Source organism: Periplaneta americana, chromosome 4 (assembly GCF_040183065.1).
Source record: "Periplaneta americana isolate PAMFEO1 chromosome 4, P.americana_PAMFEO1_priV1, whole genome shotgun sequence".
Taxonomy (NCBI): Eukaryota; Metazoa; Arthropoda; class Insecta; order Blattodea; family Blattidae; genus Periplaneta; species Periplaneta americana.
The window spans coordinates 87,721,768-87,749,705 of NC_091120.1; the positions used below are offsets into that span (position 1 = coordinate 87,721,768).

General features: G+C 36.4%; 1 protein-coding gene and 1 long non-coding RNA gene across 8 annotated transcripts in view; one reads left to right on the forward strand and one right to left on the reverse strand.

Annotated features, from left to right (window-relative positions):
• LOC138698021 (NFX1-type zinc finger-containing protein 1-like) overlaps positions 1-22,595 on the reverse strand; it is a 161,305-nt gene extending 138,710 nt beyond the window's left edge. For 2 of the 6 annotated variants that reach the window (XM_069823697.1, XM_069823698.1), the window contains exon 1: positions 22,340-22,592. The gene's annotated coding sequence lies outside the window, so the exon portion shown is untranslated. Of the gene's footprint in view, positions 1-12,626; positions 12,736-22,339 lie in introns of those variants that run through there. The other 4 variants (XR_011331659.1, XM_069823699.1, XM_069823695.1 and 1 more) reach the window with 4 other exon arrangements.
• LOC138698020 (uncharacterized) lies at positions 15,846-18,766 on the forward strand. 2 transcript variants are annotated; one of them, XR_011331656.1, is made up of 5 exons: positions 15,846-16,599; positions 16,706-16,957; positions 17,223-17,345; positions 17,572-17,779; positions 18,113-18,766. It is a non-coding gene; the product is annotated as an uncharacterized lncRNA (long non-coding RNA). The 2 variants fall into 2 exon arrangements; XR_011331657.1 differs by having other exon boundaries at positions 15,849-16,599; positions 16,706-16,849.
• Positions 22,596-27,938: the final 5,343 nt, after the last annotated feature.

A 27,938-nucleotide genomic window follows, 5' to 3' on the forward strand; every position in this document is an offset into this window, starting at 1 on the left:
CCACCAAAGCCAATTTTAACTAGATGGGGTACATGGCTAGAAGCAGTTGAATATTATGCCGAACATATAGACTCTATTAACAATGTTCTGCTTGCATTGGACTCTGAAGATGCAGTCTCAATTGATACTGCGAAAACAGTTACCTGTGACATAAGTGTGAAGAATGACTTAGCTCACATTCAGCATACATTTTCATGCATCATAAAAACGCTCAAAAGTCTCCAAAATAGGCACCTTTCACTATCTGAAAGTTTTGAAATTATAAATAGTACTGTGGAACAACTGAATCGTGGTAGAGGTAAAGTTGCAGATGCAGTAAGAGCTAAGGTGGACGCTGTACTTTCAAAAAACCCTGGATATGAAGAACTACAAAAGGTTGTTGCTGTGATGAGTGGTGAATCAACAGTGAAGATTAACTTGGACTTATCCCCAGCAGACATTGTGAAATTGAATTATGTACCAGTTACTTCTTGTGACGTCGAACGCTCTTTTAGTCAGTATAAATCTATCCTCAGAGACAATAGAAGAAGATTCACTTTTCAGCACTTGAAAGAAATGTTTGTAACCTATTGTTATGGTAACAGACAATAAAAATTGTGTTTTGTTGAAACTACATTGGAAGATAAGGTACGTCCATTATATTTTTTGTTTAGTTTGATTAAAATGTACTAATATTTAACGTACATAGTCATTTTTTTATAATTTTAAGTCCATATTTAATTCCATATTTTGGTAAAAATCCATATTTAATTCCATATTTTGGTAAAAATAACTACATATATATTTACATATTTCATATATTTTTAGTCCATATAAATCCGTTCCCTGGTGATAATTATTGTTGAGATAATAAAATTACATTGTTGTTCAGTATATAAAAAGTTACATTATTATGTCACCATTGGCTGAGTTTTGATGAATTAACTAAATTAAAAATCCCTGGACATTATTATGTCACCATTGGCTGAGTTTTGATGAATTAACTAAATTAAAAATCCCTGGATTTTATCTTGCTAGTGAATATTGTAGAGCGTCTGGTAAACGTGGTGGTTCAGCTATATTTATTAAAAAAGAAATTCATAGTATTGAGCTTAAATATCTAGTCAATCTATCACTTTCTGAAATATCTGCTGTATATATTAAGAAAATTAACTATATATGTATATTACTCTATCGAATACCCAATGAGAAAAATTTTTATGATTTTACTGAAATTTTAAATAATATCTTGCAAATGTCATTCCATAGAAATAAATTTAATGCCTCAGTAGTCATAGGTGCTGATTTTAATGTTAATCTCTTAGTTGAAAGTCAACAAAAGATAAAATTTGTCAACTTATTAGTTAGTTATGGACTTAATTACACTGTATTAGATATTATAAGACCTGGATATACTAGTGAAGGAACTTGCATCGATAATATTGTTACATCAACTGATATTAACAAAATTGATTCTTTTGTAGAAAATTCATTGCTCTCTGATCATAATAGTATAGTAATGAAAGTTAATTTAAGTTCACAAAAAAGTACACACAATAAAAACAGAAAATCTGTAAAGGTTTTTAGACCTATTAATGAATTGGCATCTACATATTTTTGCCACTTATTAAGTCAAGTAAATTGGTTATTTTTGTACTCCTGAACTACAATAGATGAAAAGTTTCAATGTTTTTAAATACGTTTTTAATTATTGTTGATATGTGCGACGGGTTTTACCTGGTGGCACACGTTGTTGTTGTTTATCCTCGTCTCTGTCGCGCCGCCGGCAGAGGAGAAGTCCACTAACCCAGTCATACGTCGGTGGGTGATGGAGGATCTTGTCCCCCGGTAGAGGAGATCTCTTCTCAGGGACCTTGTGGTTTTGTGGGCGTAGGATGTAATGTGATGTTGGTAATTCCCACGAAAAGAAACCAAGGAGTAAAGTTCCACTATGTGTATTTATTCGGCTCACTTCCCTCGCTTGAGTCCAAGCGACGGAATACTGGCTGTTGTCATTCCGTGTGTTTTCGGCGTCTCGTCTAACGCCAGTTTAAAATCGCTGCCGTCAACTTATTGAGTAAATCACAAAGCTAAAAGGTGCGAAATCTACACTTTATCACTTCGTTCGGCTGGGAAACGGAGAATGATAAGATATACACGATCGGAACAAGTGCCGGAAATATTATTAATACTCACGCGATCGACTCACAGGCCGTAAATTATATAAGTGAGTAGCACGCCACTGGCCGGCAGTCTTCTGACCAAACACACGATCGGCTCACTAGCCGGTAATATTCTGAGAAAATACACGCTCGGCTCACAGGCCGGTAATCGTCTGCGAAAATACACACTCGGCTCACAGGCCGGCAATCGTCTGGGTGGGCACGCTCTCGGCTCACGTCCTTTTAAATGCTCACTAAGGTGACGCGCTCACCAGACGCTACTATTGTTTGCCAGATACAAACAACGCTACCAACGCGTTCCTAGACAGGAAAAAACCCCTTTATGCTATACTAAAGTTCAGTAACCTACCTCGCGTCTACTGGTTTTAAATGCGTTAGGCGCCTGTCAGACTGAGTGAATAAAGAACCTATTACGCGGTTCGCTGATCCCTGTAGCGTAGGTTAAACAGACATCTCAAAGAAATATAGAAATATCAAAATGAAACTATACTATAACTTATATAGAAGAAAAAAATATCTCACTATCGCCGGACCACCCGACTACAGCTTCAAATGCCCCTTTCTCAACAATGGAAATTCCCTTAAAGAATTTTCATTGTTGGGAAATCTCGCCTTCGACAATGCCATTCTACCGTTATTCCTATCGCGATCAGCCAGGATACACGCCATCTTGCTCAGCTATACAAATTCTAAAATAAACATGACATATATGTTTTTAAACAATCTCTCTGTGCACACAGTCATCATTCAAGTATACATGTTAATCATCCCTCACACTATTTACATACGATATTTACAAAATTCATAAGATTCTTATTTACAGTTTCACACATTATTCCATCACGCATCCGCCTTGCGTACGCAGTTATACTGCGCCGCACTGTACATTGGTATCCTGCCTTTACACAATAGAGTCTAGATCACCATTCCAACTTACATATCTATATTTACATTGTCTTGCCTGAATGGTCTTAGCAGTTGTTTATGGTATCTACCTAAAGCCTTGTTTTTGTTTAGGTCCTTCAACTCGTAGGTATGGTCTCCAAATTTATTTGCTATAGAGAATGGTCCCTTATACAATAGCTCCATCCTCGAGTATCGACCTCTTAAAGCCGACGATAACTTTATGTCTCTTAACAACACCTGATCTCCAACCTTCGGTTCCCACCGGTGTCTATACCTCTTTACTTTTGACCTTCTCTTTTCTGCCTTTTCCTCTATCCTATCCAATGCCAATCTACACAGTTGTTCCTCATTCATTGAATCACCCTCCTGTATAGCCTCCGGAAGCTTTCCGATCATCGGATCCGGGTCTATCCCTAACATTAGTTTTATGGGAGCGATCCCGGTAGTAGGGTTCACCGAATGGTTCATCACCTTCTCAATTACTGTACATTGTTTAAACCAGTCTTTGTGGTTCCTATGACATAAGATTCTAAAATACAATGATATGTCCCTGAGGGCTCTCTCGCATGGGTTTCCGCTTGGAAAATAGGCGGAGCAGTTATACATTTTGATACCTGCGCTTCTTAGTCTGTCAGTAAACAACCTCGATTTATGTACAGAAACGTTATCACACAACAATGCCTTCACTGGACCATACTTCGGTACATAATCATTAAGTATCTTATCTGCACAAATTTTACTCGATAATGATCGCACAGGGTAGATTTTTACAAATTTAGTGAACACATCATATGTTACAAAAATATATTTATGTCCAAATGCAGACATCGGCATAGGACCATGTTCGTCTACAGCTACAAGCTCGTTTTTGCTTCCCCTGACAATAACTTGTGGTACAGTGTCGAATTTTACATTCATAGGTTTTGCCTTCTGACAAATTACACAACAAGAGACAACTTTCCTAACTTTCCTTGCCAGCTGTTTGATATACACCGATTCAGCCAGGGTTAGCGAAACTCTCTCGCTCCCTGAGTGACTCATAGATACGTGAAAATCACGAATTAGTTCTTCTTCCATGCTAGTAGGAATGTACACCTTCCATTTCTGGACGTCTCTCCCGTGTAGCTTATACAACACTCCAGAGTGCATACCGATTGACTCACCTTGAGCCTGTGAGATCTCTTTAGCCGTGTTCTTCATATTTCTTATCGCGGGGTCCTCATCTTGCAAATCTGCCATCCTACGAAATCTACCCGCAAGTGAACTATTCCCGGTGGAATGAATTTTCATGACCGCGATCTCATATTTAGGGGCGGTAATAGTTTCCGGCAACCCCGATTTTGAATTCAAACGGGACAGACAATCTCCGAAGATATTCTCTGATCCCGGAATATGCTTTATAGTTACATCATAGGCGAGAATTTCATGTACGTACCTAGATATCCTAGAGTTGGTCAGTTTGCACCGGTTTAGGAAGCCTAAACTCACGTGATCCGTGTACACTACAATCTGACGATTGAAAACGTATTGCCGAAACTTCTGTAGTGCGAAGTACACTGCAGAAATTTCCAACTCCGTAATTGACGCGTTACTTTCCGTTCGCGACAAACCTCTCGAGGCCGTGGCAATCACGTGTCGCTCGTTGTCTTCGCTAGTTTGACACAGTACTGCGCCATAACCATACGAAGATGCATCAGTGTATATCTGGTAAGGTAGGCGGTCGTTAGGCCTTTCCAGCAGAATAGAGTCAGCGAACAATAGTTTCGACCGATCGAAAGCCTCTTGTTCCGCTGCTCCCCATCTAAATGGTGTATCTTTCTTTAGGAGTTCCCTCAGTGGATGCACGTGTCGCGCGAAATTGACCAGGAACCTATTTTGGTATTGGAGGATACCCAGATATCTCCGAACCTGCTTCCTGTTCTTAGGAGGTGGGATCTTCATAATGCTCTCCACTCTCTCTCGGTTCGGCCTAACTCCTTCCGTTGAAATCACATAACCCAAGAATTCGGTCTCAATTTTGAAAAACGCAGTCTTCCCTAATTTCACTGTCATGCCAGCTTCCCTGAGTTTACTTAATACAAAATCAATGTCTCGAATGTGTCTCTGTATATTGTTCCCATATATCAAAAAGTCGTCCACATACTGCGCTAAAAACTCTTTTGTGGAATCCATGAAAATCCTATCGAGTGCTCTTAATAACGCCGATCCTGAACTTGCAATGCCAAAAGGGCAGCGCGTGTATTGATATACGCGTCCGTTGTGCAAAAACGCGGTATATTTCCTAGATTCCTCGTCTAAAGGGATCTGCCAAAATGAGCTCGTTAAATCTAAGCTCGTGAACACGGAACAATCACTCATCCTACTTAAAAGGGTATCTATGGGTTCCGTGCGGAAGTTGTCTCGGACTGAAAAGGAATTTACATGTCGGGCATCGATCGTGACCCGCAGGCTACCATTCTGCTTCCTTACCCAACACAAGGCGTTTACATACGGAGAATCTGACACCTCAATTATTCCGTCCCTCAACATGTTGTTGATGACCTCGTCTGCCTGCTCTCGTATCGAAAGTGGAATGGGCCTACACTTATGCCGAAATATCTCTAACCCCTCTACATTAATTTTATGAGTGTACACATTACACAGCCCCGGCGTATCAGAAAATACATCTAAATTTTTCACTACCACGTCCATTAACTGTCTTCTCTCTTTCTCACTAATCCCGTACGCTTCACTGACTTTCCTATTTACTGCCTCGAACGTACCCTCGTCAATCCTATTGTTCACGGCGGCTATTCCTTCAACACAGTGTCGCGACCCTACCGCGTTAACAACGTCACTTTCGTACAAGTGACTATTACGTAATGGCTGCACCCGGGCTAATTCTACAATGCACAAATCACAATTCCCGCAGTCTACATTACATGTTCCCTTCTTACGGTCCTCATTTTCCCACGGATTGATCTCGATTACTGCATTCTTGCAAATTCGGATATGTTCTACAAAGAATAATTCCTCCTGCAGCTCTCTTTCTCCTTTTGATCTCTCATCTCCTTCTGTGGATGCGCCCCCTGTGCTAAACGGTACGTGTCCTATGTTTCCCTCTTGGGTGATCACGCCTAAATTATTTCCTCCGAAATCTAATAACGCCTGCCATTCGTAGAAACTCTCTACGCCAATTATAACATCCATGGTTAATTTTTGCACAACTAGGAAAATTGCCTGTAGTCTTAGATCGCCACATTCGATCTCGAAGAGCACCTGGAATCTAACTTTCTCCCGCTTCTTCCCTAACGCGCCAGCGCAGTACAGTGAACAAATCGGAAGTACCTGCAATTTTACTCCTGAATCTTTAATTTTCTGAAAAAATTCCATGCTGCACACATTGTTGGTTGACCCAGAATCTAATAGCACACAACAATTAACACCAAAAATCTTTACATCTATACAGGGTAATGTGTATATGCCCTTATTATCCGTTTCTCGGCATGTGATTTCACTCGGTCGGTTTATGTTGATCGCGTTTGCGGACCCTTCAGATAGTGTTCTATGACACTCGGCTACAGAAATCTCCGAGTCCTTAAGACTTCTGCATCCTAGTTTCCCGAAGCGGACCCATTTCCACACTCATCTCTCATTTCGTTCCTCCTTGCTGTAGGATCTCTACCCGGGCTTGCAGGCCTGTCACACTCGTCGCTATACGTGGCTGGCATTCTATTGTTTCCCTGCTGCGCCGCCACCATCAATGCATTTCTGCGGTCTCTTTCCTGTTCCTGCCTCCTCCAGTTTCTCCTGTTATTCCAGCCCCTACCAAAATTAGGCTGCCAGGATCCTTGCCTATATCTCCTATTTCTAAACCAGTGGGGTGGGTTGCTGTCCCTAGGGTGCATATCTGCCTCTCTATCCGGACACCATCTTATGTGATTGATTCTGCGGACTGGTCCGCCCCCATTATTTCTCATCCTATTTACATTACCTCCGTTACCGCGGTCAGCACCAGGATTATTGCGGTTGTACATATTTCTGACAGGTTGAATATCCCTCCTATTTCGGTTTGGGCTGACAATACCACTTTGACCCCGACTATTATTATTATTATTATTATTATTATTATTATTATTATTATTATTATTATTATACCCATAGCCTGGTTGTCTGTCAGCTGCCCAATTATTTACATTCATGTTCCCTCGAGGTGGTGAGAGGGCGCCATGTGCCCCTCTCTCCGCCTTCGAGTGGCTGGAATAACCCTGTATACTCTTCTCTGCACAATTAGTTGCGTCATAACTTTCGCCTCCATTGTGTGTCATATCAGAACTGTCTAGCGCGGTCAGGAGGTCAATTGTCTCCCCAAAATCTCGTGGTCCCGCGATAATTAAATTATACCTAATATTTTCCGGGTAATGGGATATGATAGTTTGTATCAACTCAGAATCTGGCATTGGTGGATTTAGACTCTTTCCCTTTTTGACAAGCTCCATAAAGTAATCAATCATCGATATGCCTTTCTTAGCATCAAACCTACTATCATTGATTTCTTTTCTGATTTTCTGCTGTTGCCTCTGCCCCCAATACCGGTCAGAGAACTTTGTTTTGAATTCTCCATAACTAACCTGTGCGTCTAAAGCTACGAGAACCCAATTAAGTGGCCGTCCTCTTAGACTTTTTCTCACGACGGTCATTTTTAGTTCCTCTGGTACCCCTTTCACGTGAAAATACGTTTCCAATTCGCGGATATAACAGTGAGGGTTTGAGAATTCCACCTCATCAAATACGGGATAACCAATTTCATTAATGATATGCGTGGGATACTGTGGGCGACCTAAAGATGACCTCTCGTTTACAATATTTAAATTACATTGTTCCTGATTTCGTGGGTCTTGGTTCTCTCCTACCACATGATTACTTATGTTACTACCTCCTACTATATTTCCTAATCCCATACTATTGCTCCCGCTAGGCGTTCCGCTCACGCTCGGTTCGCTAATTGAATTATCGACAGTGACTCCATGGATCCTATCTTGCATCGAATTCCATCTTGATTCTAAACTCTCTAAGCGTTCTCTCTCTTCCTTTCCCTGGTCTCTCACTACTCGCCTAATCGCCTCCATCTCTCGATCCACCCCTTGTAACCTCTCATCTACCGTTCCTTCTATGGCCGATCTCGTCTTTTCGTTCTCAGCAATTGTGCTGTTCCTCACCTTCTCCTCTAGTTCCCTCATGTTCTCTGCCATCTTATCTACTACGACGCCTAGTTGACTTTCTATTTCCGTATTATTGTCTGCTATCTTTCCCTCCAAGTTTTCTATTCGACTCTCTATCAGCTGGTTTACCTGTTCCCTAATCTCTCTGGAATTTTCTCCCATCCTACTCTCCATTTCTGATAGTTTGCTGTCCATCTGCCTCATCAGTTGTTCAGTCTTTTGGCCTAGCCTCTCATCTATTTGCTTTATTTGTTCTGAAATTTGCTTCGCTTGCTCAGTACTTTGACCTAATCTTTCATCCATCTGTCTCAAACTCTGTTTCAATTGCTCTGAATTATCCTGTTTCATTTGTTCAAAATTTTGCTTAAACTGTTCTGAACTATCTTGTTTCATTTGTTCAAAATTTTGCTTAAACTGTTCTGAACTATCTTGTTTCATTTGTTCAAAATTTCGCTTAAATTGTTCTGAAATTTGCTTCGCTTCCTCAGTACTTTGACCTAACCTCTCATCCATTTTTTTCATTTGTTCTGAGTTATCTTGTTTCATTTGTTCAAAATTTTGCTTAAATTGTTCTGACATTTGCTTCGCGTGCTCAGTACTTTGACCTAACCTCTCATCCATTTTTTTCATTTGTTCTGAATTATCCTGTTTCATTTTGTCGAAATTCTGCTTCATTTGTTCTGTACTCTGTTTCAATTGCTCTGTAATATGTTTCATTAAAATTCCTATCTGTCCTAGCATCGTCCCTTCTTCTCCCTTTTCCTTCTCGTTACATTGCTGGGTTTCTTCGCTATTTCCTATGATCTCGTCGTCCCCCATACTGCTCTCCAATTCTAATCTTCCCTCCATTTCGCTATCTCCTACGTTATCCATCCCCCTATTCTCTCTTCTTATTATTTTCCTCTCACTCTCCGTCCCTTCGGTCTCAATTCTCCTATTCCTTAATAACATCTGGATATGCCATAACCCATATACAGATCACACAATAACAATCCCCTCCAAAATATTATACACACACATATATATATACATATAACCCTACACAGAATTATGCGTTAATAAATGTTATCCTCCCTACACACAAAGAAAATTCATACATGCATAACCCTCCAAAATATTACCATCCACGTTGTCTTCCTCCTCGATGTAGCGTCGACCCTGCTCGTCCCGCGTGGCCGTGATGATTTCGCCACCCTCGGTGTCGCCGCTCTCGTTGTCTCGGCGGGGATGCTGCGTCAGCCTCTCTGCTGTCGTCTAGTACTGACGATAATCACGTTGCTGCTGCTACTGTTGTTCTCGTCCCGACGCCTCGGTGGTATTGTTGATTCTCGTAGCCACGCGTTGTTGTTTTTATTCTCGTAGCCACACACTAGTATTGTTTTTATCCTCGTAGCCCCACTGTCTCGGTGGTATTGTTGATTCTCGGGCCCCACACTAGTATTGTTTTTATTCTCGTGGCCCCACGTTGGGCGCCATTTGCGACGGGTTTTACCTGGTGGCACACGTTGTTGTTGTTTATCCTCGTCTCTGTCGCGCCGCCGGCAGAGGAGAAGTCCACTAACCCAGTCATACGTCGGTGGGTGATGGAGGATCTTGTCCCCCGGTAGAGGAGATCTCTTCTCAGGGACCTTGTGGTTTTGTGGGCGTAGGATGTAATGTGATGTTGGTAATTCCCACGAAAAGAAACCAAGGAGTAAAGTTCCACTATGTGTATTTATTCGGCTCACTTCCCTCGCTTGAGTCCAAGCGACGGAATACTGGCTGTTGTCATTCCGTGTGTTTTCGGCGTCTCGTCTAACGCCAGTTTAAAATCGCTGCCGTCAACTTATTGAGTAAATCACAAAGCTAAAAGGTGCGAAATCTACACTTTATCACTTCGTTCGGCTGGGAAACGGAGAATGATAAGATATACACGATCGGAACAAGTGCCGGAAATATTATTAATACTCACGCGATCGACTCACAGGCCGTAAATTATATAAGTGAGTAGCACGCCACTGGCCGGCAGTCTTCTGACCAAACACACGATCGGCTCACTAGCCGGTAATATTCTGAGAAAATACACGCTCGGCTCACAGGCCGGTAATCGTCTGCGAAAATACACACTCGGCTCACAGGCCGGCAATCGTCTGGGTGGGCACGCTCTCGGCTCACGTCCTTTTAAATGCTCACTAAGGTGACGCGCTCACCAGACGCTACTATTGTTTGCCAGATACAAACAACGCTACCAACGCGTTCCTAGACAGGAAAAAACCCCTTTATGCTATACTAAAGTTCAGTAACCTACCTCGCGTCTACTGGTTTTAAATGCGTTAGGCGCCTGTCAGACTGAGTGAATAAAGAACCTATTACGCGGTTCGCTGATCCCTGTAGCGTAGGTTAAACAGACATCTCAAAGAAATATAGAAATATCAAAATGAAACTATACTATAACTTATATAGAAGAAAAAAATATCTCACTATCGCCGGACCACCCGACTACAGCTTCATATGGCACTTCTTGTCAAAACAATATATACTTACCAATGATAATAATATTACCAGGACTAAACCGAAATGGTATGGAAGTGATTTAATGAAGCTCAAAGAAAGGTGTTTAATTTCTTGTCATCAATTCAAAAGTACTGGGCATCAATTATTTAGAAATAAATACAGTAGAACCCCGATTATCCGTCTCCCTATTAACCGATTGGCGGATTATCCGACTGTCTTTTTCTCGTCCCCCCCCCCTACAGAAACATATGAAGTAATACTGTACGTTATATTAATACGTATTTTTTTCTAGAGTGTTATTACAAATCTTTACAGTTAGCTATACAGTTTGGTTTACTGTTCAAGTTGCCGTACTGTACAATTTCAAGACGAAATGTATTTCATAAGTATCAAAACAAAACGTGTTGGTGCTAAGTATCGAAAAAAGTGCCAATACTTTAGTGGTTTGAGGAATGAGAAACAGAGAAACTGTAGCTCATCTCGCATCAGAATACGAAACTGATGTTACAACTGTGCTCGATTTAATAAGAATCAAGGATAAAGTGTATAAAGTATTTAATGTACAATACGAGACTGAAAGCCATTACAAGGGGTTTCCTTGCCCCTTAAAAACACATCGTTGGCAACCGAACTTAAATTAGTGAACTTGTGATCCGCTACCTATCGTGTTAAACACAAGACCATGGACGAAATTCCTAGAGTTCAAGTATTATTCACTTAATTTACGAAAATATTTTATGGTACGGATTATCCGATGTTTTCGATTAACCGTTCATTCCATCCCTTTTATTATCACGGATGATAGAGGTTCTACTGTACTATGACCTCAAGAGATTATATAAGAAAGAAGTAAATGCTGCTAAATTGAGGTATAATTCTACTAGAAACACTTCCTCTAATAATAAAAGTAGATCAGTCTGGTCTATAATAAAAGAGTTGACAAATGTAATTATACTGAAACTAAACTTACATCAAGTGGTTTTAATTCTTCTTTTACGAACAAATTAACTGCGGTTGTCAATGGTATTCCACAAGCCAATAATAATGTTGAAGATTATTTGTGCCCGGCATTTGGTAATAATAATTGGACTCATTCTGAGTTCAGTCTTAGAATGACTATTGTTGAGGAAGTATACACTGCTATCCTTTAATTAAGCAATAGTATTTCTTATGATATATACGGTATGTTTTAAATTATTCAATAATTAAATTAGCTGCATTAAATTTTGCAGAAATTTCAACTTATTTAACTCTTGTATAGATGTTGGCACCTTCCCTGAGTGTCTCAACTACGTTAAAGATATATCAATATATAAAAAAGAATCTAGATCTGATTATAATAATTATCGCCCAATATCTATTATACCTGTCATATCTAAGGTGTTTGAAGTAATTATTAATAAGCAATTGTTACGTTTCTTTGAAAATAATATTTTGTTTTCCCAATGGCAGTATGATTTGAGGGCTCGTAAGGAACTTGTGATGCTGTTGTGAATTTTGTTAAATTATGCACTGAAAATATTGATGGTAAAATGTATGTTTTAAGTCGATTTTATGACATGTCAAAAGCATTTGACAGTATTTCTCATGAAAAACTTTTAATGAGATTAAAGTTTTATGGTTTTAGTGAATTAGATTTAAAAATTTTATTAATGATCTTGATGCAATCAACCGAAAAATAAAAGATTGGTGTTCTACTATCTGTCCCGCTTCGATGGATCACTGCCTACCACATTGTAATACGCATTAGACAACTGTCCACAACCACAATGCAATACGCATTAGACAATACGCATTAGACAACTGTCCACAACATGTACTGACACAACACAATGTAATGTGGTTTTCATTAAACAACACTCACCTGTTAACTTTGCACATCCTCGAAGTAACACAATAGTCTTTTTTTCCCATAGGTTGGACACACGTAATGACTAGCAAGTAGTCCATGCTCCTCGCAGTACCTTACCGTATCCGCCTTCAAATTCTCCCTGGACATTTTCAGGAAGAAGTACACGTCTTCAGTACGGATCATCACTACACGTGGTTACGTCTGTACACGAAGTTGGACACGGACACAATGAAGCTCCGCGCGTTAACACTTATGCCACCCCCGTAGTTAACCCCTACCAATAAGAATTACACATTATTTATCTTTTAACAAAAAATATCTTTAATTTTGTTGATCAATGTATTTTGCAATTAGATGTTAGATGGAAGGCAGGAATCATTTATCTAGATGAGTTTGATTTGTATACTCAGCAACAAATAAGTTCAGAGACTTGTGAATCATCATCATTAGAGCCCGGATGTTTCGCAAAATGCCCTTTTTACTGGGTGGAAGTAAATCATTATTTGCATATATATATATATATATATATATATATATATATATATATATATATATATATATATATAATGTGATTTGGAGTAAATAAAAGTGATAGGGTCAGTTTTTATTTTGGCGTAGACTTCCGCAGCTGGTGTACATGGTCTGTGGAGAAACTTCCGGGCTTATACCGCGCTGTCTTGGTGTTAGTGGCTGAAGTTTCGACCGCTGTGTTGTGGTCTTCCTCAGAGCAATGGATAAGGAAATTGTGTGTGAGATCTCAACCGGATTGGACAACGAAGAACCAATCATATGCCAGAAGGAGAACCAACGACCTATCATTGAAAGTCCTCTCCCATTGAGACTCTTATAATACACAAGCTCACACACTATTTCCTTATCCACTGCTCTGAGGATGACCACAACACAGCAGTCGAAACGTCAGCCACTAACACCAAGACAACGCGGTATAAGCCCGGAAGTTTCTTCATAGACCAATAAAAATTGACCCTATCACTTTTATTTACTCCAAATCACATTATATATATATATATATATATATATATATATATATATATACAAATAATGATTTACTTCCACCCAGTAAAAAGGGCATTTTGCCAAACATCCCGGCTCTAATGATGATTCACAAGTCTCTGAACTTATTTGTTGCTGAGTATACAAATCAAACTCATCTAAATAAATGATTCCTGCCTTCCATCTAACATCTAATTGCAAAATACATTGATCAACAAAATTTAAGATATTTTTTGTTAAAAGATAAATAATGTAAGCTCAGCGCATTAACACTTATGCCACCCCCGTAGTCAACCCCTACCAAGCGACATTCACAAGCCCACCAGTTTCTACCCACGCTATTCGGTCATTGTCCCCTTCTACAATACGTTATGGCAGTTCCCTTAAACATAAATAGATTCATTTTCCCTTCTACCCCCAACTCGCCTCGGTAGCCGAGAGGTCTAAAGCGTGAACAAAAAGCGTGCGTTTAGGTTTAGTTACGAACTTTCTCGGATCGAATCTCCCCTCCTCCGAAGTCGTAAGAAAAAAAAAGAGAGAGACATGAAGCAAGGAACAAAGAAGGGGGGGGAGAGAGAGGGAGGGAGAGAGAGAGAGAGAGAGAGGAGACGAAGTTCCTCTTTTGCTTCGTAGATGTCGTAACTCTTTTTGTTCCACTTTCCTACACTAGATGTCACCCCACCCTAAACCCCTATTTCCACTCTTTCCCACTAGGGTGTGTGGTGAGCTTGTAGGGGAAAAGTGGAAAGGGGACGTGGACGGAGCTTAGCGTTCGCCGTATTACGTTTTTCCCCTCTTTGCTTAAATAAAGAGAAGGTACAGAGTTTTCCTTAAACAATAGAATCAATAAAGAATCTATCAAATTTTTAGGAGTGCATATACAATCTACACTTAAATGAGACTGTCATATTGACATAGGTGCTATCTAAGAAACTCAACAAAGGCATTTTTATGTTAAGGAAATTAAAAATAAGTGTTAGTGTTTAAGTGCTAAAATCCGTATACGTTAATATGCTTATATCCATAGCCATGTGATGTATGGAATAATAGTTTGGGGTAATGATTCTAAAATAATAAAGTTATTAAAACTACAAAAGAGAGCAGTAAGAATAATTTGTAATGTTGATAACTGTACTCATTGTAAACCTTTATTTCGGAGACTTGAAATTTTAATTGTATAGGGAAGACCAGGTAACTTGATACCCTAAGGGTGAAACCTAACCATTTTTCCCCCATTACTACAAATGCTAGTGGATTATGGTGATTTTCTAGTTTGAAGGTTGAATTTTCTTTTGCCAACTTCGTTTCGAATTTCGATACTGACAAATACTATAAATGGTAGTGATTTTGTAACCGGTATATTGGCAGCTGAGGCAAATATCGACAATATTTGCCGGTACTGGAGTTCCATGAAATGAAAATTGTACTAGATTTCTCAGCTGGTTACTGGAAGATAGTGAAATTCGAACTTATTAATAATTAATTAATATTAGTATTAATATTAATACATAATAGTTATTTTATGTGTTGCGTTGTGGTTATAATTCAAGAATAGTCAGATAAGTGCGAATGAATATAATATACTTGGGCGTGATAATGCACGTGGGTAATGGATAGAAATATTATTTCAAATTTTAATGAATTTCTTTCGTGTTTAGATTTTTATTACTATGTCAAAAAAATGAAATAGTGTTGCAGTGACTCCTTCAAGGAAGAAAATGTGTGGCATTCAGAGTACGCTTCAGAAATCTGTAGTTCACGTGTATAATGAGTTGAAGAAAGAAGATAATGAAGAAGGAATTATGCTAACGGAGACAGCAATTACAACCAGAATAGGACAATTATTAGGAGTAAGTATTCTTAAGCATACATTTCAAAGTGGTATTCAGTTTTAGGAGTTTGCACTAATAATTTCATGATTGTGGTCAAACAAAACAAATTTTTAGGTTAGGCCTACATGTTTAATGAAGTCAGTGATTTTCATATTGCCAAACTAAATACATTTAAGATACTGTAATACTGCAGTAGGTGATATCTTAAATACATTTACAAATTAGACGAACAAGTAATCAAACAGCACGAAAGTAAATTTCCAGTTTTCTCTTTTGGTATTAAATTAACCGTTCAGATCACAATTTACATGTCACATCGGCCGAAGAAAATACAAGTCATATTGTAATTATTAACTTGATATTGCAACAAATATTACATGAATGTTGGCCTGTTATGATGCTTAAAAATAATTCAATTTTATATAATAACTATATAACATACTCTATAAAGCATAGGAACGTTGACTCTGGCTGAATAATTTATTCATGACTGGTCTAAGTAATATTAAATATGGTGTTTCTTCAGAAAAGCTACCCCACCCAACGTACTTGTTAAGATATAACACTCGAGAGGACGAGGACGCACTACTGGGAAACTAACCATTTCTCTTCGTCCTGGACCTCTCGCATGTTATATTGGTAATTAGTAACACGTTTGAGGGAGGGGCTACAACAATGCATTAGAATATACAGGTAAGTGTCAAAGGATTTTTGTGCTGAAAGTATTTGTGACTGTGCACTAAAACCACGTGTTCATCACTATGTAAATATCACAGAAATCAATTAAACAAAATAAAATTATGCCTTCTTTGATGTAGCTTTTCTGGAGAATTACCTAAATATTAGCCTATTTAAACCTATCGTAGATCCAACCTAACATGTTGATCATTTTCTATTCATATAGCTGTAAATGTTGGTATTATGCATGAATTTTATGATATAACAATTTTTAGAAGTGTTATGTTATTGTTTGTTATTACAGTTTGGTTTTACTACAGCCACGAAAGTGATAAATTCACAGAAGGGGACCCCACTTGTGACACCAGGAAAACATAGACTACGTAAACATCCAGTGACTGATGCTGATGATTTTACGAAAGATGCAATTGCGAGATTTATTTATGACAAGTTACATAAAGGTAGGGAAGTTATAGGAATTATTGTGTTGATTTATGCAATGTAATTCTGATATTAGTCATAGGCCTATGTATAAAAATATGGCATAATTTTCATTTACTGTTACAGGGGAAGTACTAACAGCAGCAAAAGTTCTGGAACATATGAATGATGATTATGAAACATATTTATTTAGAGTATCCTTATCATCGGTGAAAAAAAATTTTGAAAGAGATGAAATTTCTATGGAGCAAAGGGGATCCTTATACACATGTACGAGAAAGTGATGTTATTCGTTTTTAAGAGAATAAATAAGAAATGTGGAGCGTGAGAACCCTAAACCCGTAGTATTCTTGGATGAGACTTGGATTTTTATGAACGGTAAATTTCAATGTATTGTGAGACATTGAGTGATTGAATTTTTTACTAACAAATAGGTTAACACTTATGTGGAATATGAAATTGCAATTAATATAGGCTACTAGTAATGAATTCAGGTGGGAACAACATGTTTTGCAATTAATAGTTTCATATTATAACTAGAGGCTAGTTATAAAATTCTTGAACGGTTTTCCTGTCTTTAAAATTTTTGTGTCTCTTAGAGTGTCAATGTGAATTGCTTTTCTCTCTCTGTTTTTTTAAGTAGGATCACCCACTTATTCATGAAATAAACCAGGTGAAGTTTCCAGTGACATGAATGGTGTTATTCGTAGACCAACAAATGAGGGTGGAAGATTAGATGCCAGAACGAAAGGTGGATTTATACTCGGTAAGTTATATTGATTTATATTTTACATAAATTTGGCAAGAGTAATTTTTTAAATCAGGGTACAAAAATATAAAAATTGGTGACTAAATAAAAACGTGGGAAAGCCTTTCACCAAAGAGGATCTCATGTCATGTCATGTTATGTTATGTTATGTTTTATTTTCTTTATTTAAATGCTGTGAATTCATGTGACGTAATTATATGCCCAGGTATAATTTTTATTGCAGGTGCTGATTTAATTTTTTCATGCAATTGAAAGAAAAGTCAGGACTACCATAGTGCTATGAATAGCCCTGTAGTTGAGAAGTGGGTGCAAACACAGTTGTTAACCTGAGAACATTAGGGCAATGCGTTATTGTCATGGATAGTGCTGCATATCATAGCAGACTTGTGAAAAATCAGCCAACAACAAAATGGAGGAAAGAACAGCTACTGGTGATTGCAACTGAATATAATAGATTTGTTGTACTAAATGATAAGAGTTGATGGTGTGAAATCACCTTTTGATATTACATTGCAATATTAATTTCCATACTTTACAGTCATTATTATTATTATTATTATTATTATTATTATTATTATTATTATTATTATTATTATTATCATCATTATTATCATTAGTATCACTACTACTACTACTATTACTACTACTACTACTACTACTACTACTACTACTACTACTACTACTACTACTACTACTACTATTGCAACCGTTTCTCTTATTTCTCATAATTAGGCATACTTATAGATGCTACTTTTTTCTTTCAGGTGAAATTGAATCTACATAAGAATCCTAAAACAACAGAGCCTTGCCAATTACTGTTCTGAAGCGGCCTTGTCTTATGTGTTGTGTCTATATACAATTAATTCTTTCAGTTTTTTTTCCCCTTTAATGTAATGAAGTTGTTGGTTGATTGATACCAAGTGTTCAGCAGTTGATGTCATTTGTTATCTTGCACTCCAATATTTAACCAGATGATTGAAAGCTGTGTAAAGTTAAACAGTCAAGACAATGATCCATATCTTCATTGAGATTTCAGAAATGGCATGGGGAGATTCTGAAATATCAGTTCTTTGTAAATATTTGAGACAATCATGGCCTGTGATAATATGAGTACTGCCACTGTAGATTTTCATAGAAGTTCAGTTATTAAATTAGGTATATTATTTTTACTATGTATTGTACTATATTTTTGTTTCGCTTAATTGATGAATTATATATGCTGTAAATTGAATAGTAGACTGTAGGCCTATAGCTTAACTGATGAATTGTATGTGCTGTAAATTAAATAGTAGGCTGTATACCACAAGTGATGAATTGTTTATGCTTGTAATGTGAAGTAATTTGCATGATATTTATTATCAATTTCTGTATATTTCAACTGATTGAATTGTTTGTACTTTTAAATTGAATTAACTTGCTTGCTATGTATTATATTTTATAGCTTAACTGATGAATAATTGTTTAGGTTTGTCAATTTAATAATCTGAGTGCCATGTACTTCATATTTTTAGTGGAGCCACCAATGTAGCTTAGTCGGTAGACTCGTTGGCCTGCAAATTCAGAGCTGCACTCGAGGGTAGTTTGGATCCCCCATTTGGTCTGATTAGTTGGTTTCTTCTGAGGATTTTCCTCCATCGTGGAGTGGATGCCGGATGGCCTATTGCAATTTTTTCATTTGCTTTAGAATCATTCCGATTTTTGTTACCACATTGTCATGTTCTGATCTTGTTATTCTTTTAACAGTGTGGTAAGATGCAGGTATAGATAACCTTACAGTAATTTTGCTACCTTTCAGCTACCTCATTACCTCCCACTCCATAAAGTTCATGGATCCACGGAAGTATCAGTCGTCGATGTAATTCGACCATTTTGCTTAAAATATTAAAACACTGTAAAATATTGAGATTTCATGCTGTTACGTCCAATACTGCAGCAAGAATATCTGATTTTGAATCTGATAGTATGACAGCCTTCTCAGATTTATGAAGTCGATACTGGAGATTTTGTAAGCTTAAAAGTGTATCTAAATTTTCACTATCAAAATTAGTCAGTGTTTGAAGTTAGTTAGTTAGTTAGTGGCGTTTAAAAAGGGCGCGTCAGCTACTATGGCTATTTGCGCCCTTATCTAAAATCTTTCACTAAACACAAACACAATACAATAACCAGAATGTTTAAAAAGCTGTGATTTTTTGTTCTAGAGAACCATATTATCTGCAAATGATGAGATTATCATAAGATCTATTTCTTTAGTTAGACCATCGACATTAATATTGGAAAATGTATTCCTGAAAACAACAATGTGGGAAGCCCAGATGAATCTGTCTCTATTTACATATTTGTGACAATGAATCAAATAATCAAGTCACAGGCCCAGTGTAACACTTTATCATGGACACCCTAAGTTTGCAATTTCTTAAGTGATTTATATCTACAGAGCCATATGATCCTTGAAAATAAATTGAAATTGTTAAGGTGTTTTGTTTTCTGTTTAAAATATCTTTAATATCTTGACTAAAATTTAAAATCTGTCCATTTGTTGAATGCAATTCTCTAAAGTCAACTCAATAAGATGAAAGTTAGTTACTAGATTCCAGGAACCAATTCAATCTATAAAATCATCTCTTCCATAATTTTGGCTATCATACTAGTAAGTGGTATCTGTGGATAACTCGAAAAGATATTAGTTGAATAATTGCTTTTCAAAATTGATGTTATGATAGATTTTCTCCAGACAGATATTGTATTTCAGATGAGATTACAAGATAAAAGTAGTGAGTTTGCTTGTTTGCCAACATGTTTAAGAAAATCAGCATGTGTATTGTCTGGACTTGGAGATGTTTTGGGTCTTATGTTATTAAATTAATAGTAATATTCAGTTCTTGATTAAATATTGTTATATAAAGTAGATTGTAGATTTAATATTTCTTTCAGTTTTTCCTTAATAGTCTGACGTACACAGATAAAACTAACAACCACACCACCAACTAATCTAATAGAAATTAAAATATAATTAAATGTAGAAAAAGTAATTAAAATTATAAATACACGTAATAAACCATAACCCCCTAATTTCAACAATATACTATTTTATTCCCTTTTACAACTTGTAGATAATTATTAATTATAGTTATTACTTATTAGCATAATATTTATTGAACTTACTGGCTATTTCACTTCGTTTGAAAGATGTTATTGTGTACAAAAAGCATTTTTTGATGATCGTTTCATGCTGTATGTTGTGTATAAATCAATGATTTCTGGCCATCTGTTCTGTGTAATCCATCTTTTGTATAGAATTAATAAAATACTCTTTTGGTAGTAATTGTTTTATTAATTGAGTATTTAATTTTCACCAGCTCACATTTCTTGAATCATTTGTTTTTTCTTATTTAAATTTAGGACACAAGAGCCAAAAAGAGACTTCACAGTTATGTATCATACATTTTTTCAATGACAGACGTGGAGTTGCAGAAATAATAAGTGTAAGTGTAGCATTATTAAGCAATTTACAAACAAATGAAATCTTTAAAAAGGTATCTAGAAGTGAAATTACTTTTGGCTTTTAGGACCAAAATTATTTTTGTAAGTTGATTTATTATTATTTCAGTTTTAGCCTATTTGTAGGCCCTATTATCCATTTCCTTACTAATTTCAAAAGATAATCAGAAGTTCATTCGAATTCCAACCAAAAGTCAATTGGTTATTAATTTATCTACCTTTAGGAAGTACAGTATATGTACGCTGGAATCTTTGAAGTGAAGTGACAATAATTTAATTGGTCTTGGAACAGATTTGATTCTTGAATATTATATACTATACTTTGTTGTATATTTACGTATAGTAACCTATTAATGCTAATACTAATAATAATGTAAAGGAATAAAAGAATAGAACATAGCAATACATTTCTCATTATTATTATTATTCTCATTATTATTGAAACTATTTAGAATAACCTTCCAACATTAAGGTAAAGTACTGTGAGTAAAGAAGTCATTCAGTACATAGGATCGTGATTTTACTACATGTGGTGATATCTGGTAACAGTTGGCAACACTGACAAGGCGGAAATATTTGCTGTTTGGGAACTGAACTTACGTGATCCTCACTATACCATCTTTGTATATTTTAAGTTGTTTAATGTACCGGTATGTACAATCAAATATTAATACTTTATTACAAATAGCTCAGTGCATAACTATTCAACTAGGCATAAATATGATTAAAGAACAGGACAACGTAACTACACTACTACCGTACTAATAGCAGCTTTGTAGATATTTGTAAAAAGTTATATAATGTTTTACCAGAATATTAGAAATTTAAGCTTGTTTTTTAAGAAAGAAATTAAAAATAAATTAATAGACGTATTATATAATATTGGAGAGTATTTTAACTCTATGTAGCTGTGTACCTTTTAAGGAGAATTGTCTATAATAATGTATTATAAAATGTGATTATTTCCTTGTATGTTACTTATGTACTCGTATCTTCTTGCCTACTTGTAAATCTATTTTTAACACTAGTATTTAAATGTTTTTTTACGTGACATTTTCCTATGCTGCATTGTACAGTCTTTGGAATGAAATAAAAAAAAATGTTACTGTAAAAAGTTAAGAGAGACTGCTTAAGAGTTATCCCTTCATATAACCCATCTAATCCATAAATAAACTTAAATCAGACGTCAGTCTCGTATGTGGTGCGGGGCGATATCGAAGATTGGCCAATCTATTCATAACTATGAAAGGTCAATTAATGTAGCAAGTTTCATCAAAATCCCAGAACACAGTCGAAGTCAAAGACGTTATACAGTATTACCGTCAGAATCAGTGTGTTGATTTGACATGGAATGACTCTGTAGTCATGAAATTCAACCCACTATTGAAGCAAAAGAAAATTATGCCTCCTCTGGTGTTGTTTTTCTGGAAAAATGGTTAATGAACGAGAAGCTAGTGATAACTTAGCCGAAGTTAGTTCTTGATATTACTCACCCTTGCAAAGTTATTAGGTCGCCTACTGAAGGATACAGTACATGCTCAGAATAAAACTATTTACTCTCAATTATTTAGAACTACGATTGTTAACTTGAGAACTTATCAATGGAACTAAACTGCGGAGAAAATAATTACTATTCCAATATGGTTATCGACACCTTCATTAGCACACAAATATGAACAGTATGATGCAATTCATGTCACATCATCACATGACTGTCCCTCACGCCCTAGTATAAGCTAACGCTCACATCTGCGCAACTGCCGCTAAATTCCCGGAATTAGGTTATTCCTGGAGTGTCTTGACCATACATATAATCTTGACCAGAGAGCGTTCTCTCCATTATGTTGACCTATTGAATGACTAACATTTGTGCACAGTAGTATCACACTAGACTGTGGTAATATTGCATATGAATGTATCTATAAATAGTAGCTATATCATTCTGTAGGTATACGTATATTATATCAGCCAGGGTGGCATCCTAGATCATAGTTGTGGCACTTAGTAAGCGAGTTAATTAATTTATTTATAGCAAAATTATCTTCGGACATCTAGTGGCAGATACTACAATTATTTTCGATGCTCTGGTTCAAGCCTCGAGGACTCGGAACCCTGCAGCCCCACAGCTGTCTATGGTATATACTAGACTCTGGTTCTGCCCTAGATCATAGAAGTACTTCTATGATCTAGGTTTCTACCAAAGACGTTGTAGTTATATATCTAGACACAATTGGCGCTGGTGTCGTGTACGAATCAGTGTCCGTGGATATCCAGAGTACCTCAATCGTTTGAGCCGGCAAATGCCGACAAATCCGCCATTGTTAGTCCAGCGCGCTCTATGCAGTATACAGTTGTATAGGGAAAGAATGTAATTTAAATGCGAAAAAATGCAGTGCTGCTGTGTTCAGAACTGTTCACAGAGAACTGAAAAAAGCGCACATTTGTTTTCTTTGTGACAAGGTGAAAGAAATAAGGAAAAAGGAAAGCAGTGACTATAAATATAAAAAGGAACGATCCGCTACCTAAGCGAGCAATACATTGTGAGATTAATGAATGAATGTATTTTGATATTTATTTTTTCAAAATTTGGGCCCCAAAATATTTTTATAAAACTAATCTAGAATTTAAGTTGTTTCAGCAATGATATTTCTACATAAAACAAATGAAAATCACGTACCAATTAGGATCAGTGTCAAATTTTTACCATCTTCTCCCTTTCAAATCAAGCATTTTTTAATTTAATCCTATTTGCAAGAATGACAATATATTTGTGAAGTTCTGAATTCATTCTTGAGACAAGATTGTAATGTTTGGCTCGATTGGAAAATACAAAGACCGTAGAAACTAGAAACCCTATTAGGTTAGACTGATGTGAAATTTCAATTTTCTAAACTATTCTAGGTAGATCTATGAAATTTTGTAAATTTAGGTTTTCAAAAATGGCCAGAATTTTTCTCTGCATACGTGTCAGACCTTCAGAAACACACTTACTATACAATTAAACAAAAAAAAAACAAACAAACAAAAAAAAACAACAAAAAACGTGAGGGGGCTTCTGTTGTGGGATTTGCTAGGAGAGTCGACAAGAAATTGGAATATGCATAGCCTCCATAACCCAAAATAATTCCATTTCCCATCTCTCTGTTTACAAATGGAGCTCGTAACCCACTCATTAAAAATACAGTATTGTGTTGTCATGTGTAGAACCCTGCCAACGGGCTACAACATTCCAGAATTGCAGTGATGGTGTAGACTACACATTGCCTGTATATTCACAGAAAAGAAACCTTTTCTACTTCGATAAAGTTCGGCATCATTTCAACCAGGGGATTGGACGGGGATGTGAGCAGTCTATACAACCAATATTAGGCTACTCTTGAAAATCCTGACATGGCTGAAAATTCTCTCTGGATTTCAAATCGTTCCCTGTTTGAAGTTTGGGGATTTATGAGACCGCCTGAAAAATTCCAACAGCATAAAATATCAGCATTATTAGAACTTGGTTCATTGGAGAAAGTGGAAGGTTTCGATTTGTCTGTCTGCATATATTTGTTTCAATTTTTGAAAGTAACAAAACACACGAATCCTTACTTAACCAAAATCTTTGCTCAAATTCTCTGTTATTATACATAAAAATAATTCATGTCTATCACGGAAACGCCTTCTTCTTAATAATATTTTTTTCATTCTAAAATTTCTTCATCAGAAGAATCCATTATGTCGAAAACAATATTGTTACGATGTAACTATTTACTATATACATTACAGTAACTGCATTATAAACAGAACAACATAAATAGCCTACTTGATCGATGATCAGTGACTTAACCAGCAAAAATCTGTTGATCAAATCTGATGGAAGACTGATCTCCGATCAAACACTGATTGTTCTTTCTGCAACAGAAATAGAACTGATGGCCAATCAAACCCTTCTTAATTGCCAATCATATTTTGATCGGTGTTTCTGCAACCGGACCTAAAAGTGTAAAAACAGAAAAAATTAACGAGAGCTCGAGTCAGGATCATCAAGTACTCTGAAATTACTACAACGTCTTTGGAAATTACCAAGAGCAGGGGCCCGTTTCACAATCCTTACAAATTACAAATTAACAATTTACAAATAACAAGTAAATGATTACAAATGCTTGTAAATTGTGTTTCACAATGCTATTTTATTAGTTTGTAAAGTCTGACGAACTTTACAAAATCAGCTAAAGAAATTTACAAATACGCATTATTGGTTACACAATATCGCCAACGACAGTTTACTAACCTCGCTAAGGAGCAGAACTAAAATCGCTGTATTTTTACTACTGTCGATACATATGTTCATATTTTGTACTAAAATAGATTATTCTAAGCTTGCTGATTCATATTTCACCAAGAGAAAATATAATGTATTTATTAAAAAATTAAAAGTACTTACATTTTTATATATTGGCGACAATGGAGTTTCATGTGATGTGATTGGTCGAGTATACCAATACGTCTATTACTTAAATGACCTAAGTTAGCATAAAATTCAGTTAAATAAGTAAATAACAGATTTGGTCCACGTACAAATATGCAATTGATAAAATAATTACGATGTCTTAACACAAAATCAGGTTAATTGTTTGTGTTGATCCATTAGTATTTATTAATGTTGCATTCCTAACCTCTCAAACATTAGTGATCCCATCAGCAGCATAAAAATTCTGTGCTATAGTAAATAACATTTTGGTGATCAAAAACCTGCCCCGAATTTAACTCTTTTAACAACATCAACTACCCTGTGCGCACTTTTGCACACGATATCTTAGAAATTCTGTGTTTCTTTGCTAACCCACGGAACTGACAGCTAGTATGCATCCAATGCAAAAACAATACAGTTCTCGCTTTGAGGTTAGGGCATCACTTTTCTATTTTGGATGTTGGATATGATGTCCCATATCTTGTAGGTAGGAGAGATTCCAGCGAAACGGGACTCGAAACGACTTCAGAATATCGCGTAAGTAGTGTCGCTATTGCATTATTGAATTATTTATTTTTGTTGCAGGGAACTTCTTTATTAAGTTCGAGTATTTATTAAATACAATATTCGTATATAAATACTTACGCTGTATTCTGAAGTATAGCGCGGGACTCATTCGAATCCTTTCATTAAATTTATACAATGATACGAACGTGTTATTAATTCTTGCCCGGAGAATTTTACGTATACGTCTTCGTTTGATTAGGCCTAAATTCAATATCTTCGTCTGAGTCATTAGAACTCCTTAATAACATCAAAACTGCTATAGTTTAATTCTTAATATTATCCACTTAACTCAAAAATCAATTTAATAAGTACTTATTTATTGTATTTATTATGAAAAACCTATCTAGAATTTAACTCTTTTAACAACATCAATTACCCTATGGGCACTTTTGCACATATAACTTAGAAATTCCGTGCTTATCTACTAACGCACGGAACTGACAGGACTGACAGCTAGTATATTAAACCAATGCAAAACAATACAGTTCTCGCTTTGAGGTTAGGGCACCACTTTTCCATGTTGGATGTGATGTCCCATATCTTGGAGGAGATATTCCAGCGAAACGGGACTCGAAACGACTTCAGTGTCGTTATTGTATTATTGAATTAATTTATTTTTGGTGCAGGGAACTTCTTTTTTTTTTTAAGTGCGATTATTTATTAAATACAGTCTTCGTATATAAATACTCATGCGGTATTCTGAAGTATAGCGCGGGACTCATTCGAAACCTTTCATTAAATTCATACAATGATAGGAACGTATTATTAATTCTTGGCCGGAAAATTTTACGTATACGTCTTTGTTTGATTAGGCCTAAATTCAATATCTTCGTTTGAGTCATTAGAACTACTTAATAACATCAAAACTGCTCTAGTTTAATTCTTAATATTACCCAGTTACTCAAATATTAATTTAATAAATATATCTTTATTGTATTTATTCAGAATTTGTTGCAATATCAAACTTTACACATCTCAGAGCTATTGTAGAAAAATGTGCTAACTTTACAAGTAAAGTTTACACGTTTGTAAAATTACCCTTCATTGTGAAACAGAATGCTTGTAAAGTGAGCAAAATATAATTTGTAAAGATTTTATTTCCTTTCTAAAGTTCAACATTACAAACAAATATTGTGAAACAGAAGTTTACAATCTACAAGCAAAGTTTACAAATTACAAAGCTTGTAAACATTGTGAAACAGGCCCCAGGTTGTGAGATTAACTCCTCATGCTGCGCATGCGCGGACATGTCATGCACTGCCAGTGAGATCCTTACCGGTATTTACAACACAGGGATCAAAATGAATTGTCAAGGCCGGTAAAGGAGAAGCGAAGCGAGCACATCAAGTCGGCCGTGAGTTTCGCATGCTATTATATATTTATCCATGATACCGCGCTATTTTGATTGTTAGATGTTTCCATTGGTTCACTGGTGTTTGTCTCTAAAATTTCTCATAGTCTACAACTACTGTTTGAGCCATAGTACACAATATTTATAAAACAAAATTATTACCTATAACGTTTTAGTCCAACGCAGAGATATTACAATACTTGGAATAAATATTATTTTATTCCTATATAGTTCTATGAAATCTATGAATATTATTTTAGTATATTATTATTTATGTTGGCCTATTATGTTCCTGTTTCCCAAAATGGAGTATGTTTTGGTTTTTTGTACATACACGTGTTTGATGTGTACATGTGTCTGGTTATAAAACGTGGGTTAAATCCACCTTTAGGTTGCCGAGGCGAAGTGTCATGGAGGACGCGCGCAAGGTTACTACGTAAATCAAATTAAGCATGTATGCATGGCAGCCAACACTACACTCTTTAGCGATGAGAGAAGAGCTGCTATCATGTATTGTCATAGCCAATATGTTGTAACTGTATGAAATCATGGACGTAGTTTACAGACAACACCAGAGTCGCATTGACACGATCCTTCCAGCTTAGGAAAACCGTACGGCAAAGAAACTGTTTACCAAACAAATTATTACCCGGGTTCGATCCCCGTATAAATGTAATTCAGTGGAACATGTATAAGTACCACAGATATACAAATAATCGTA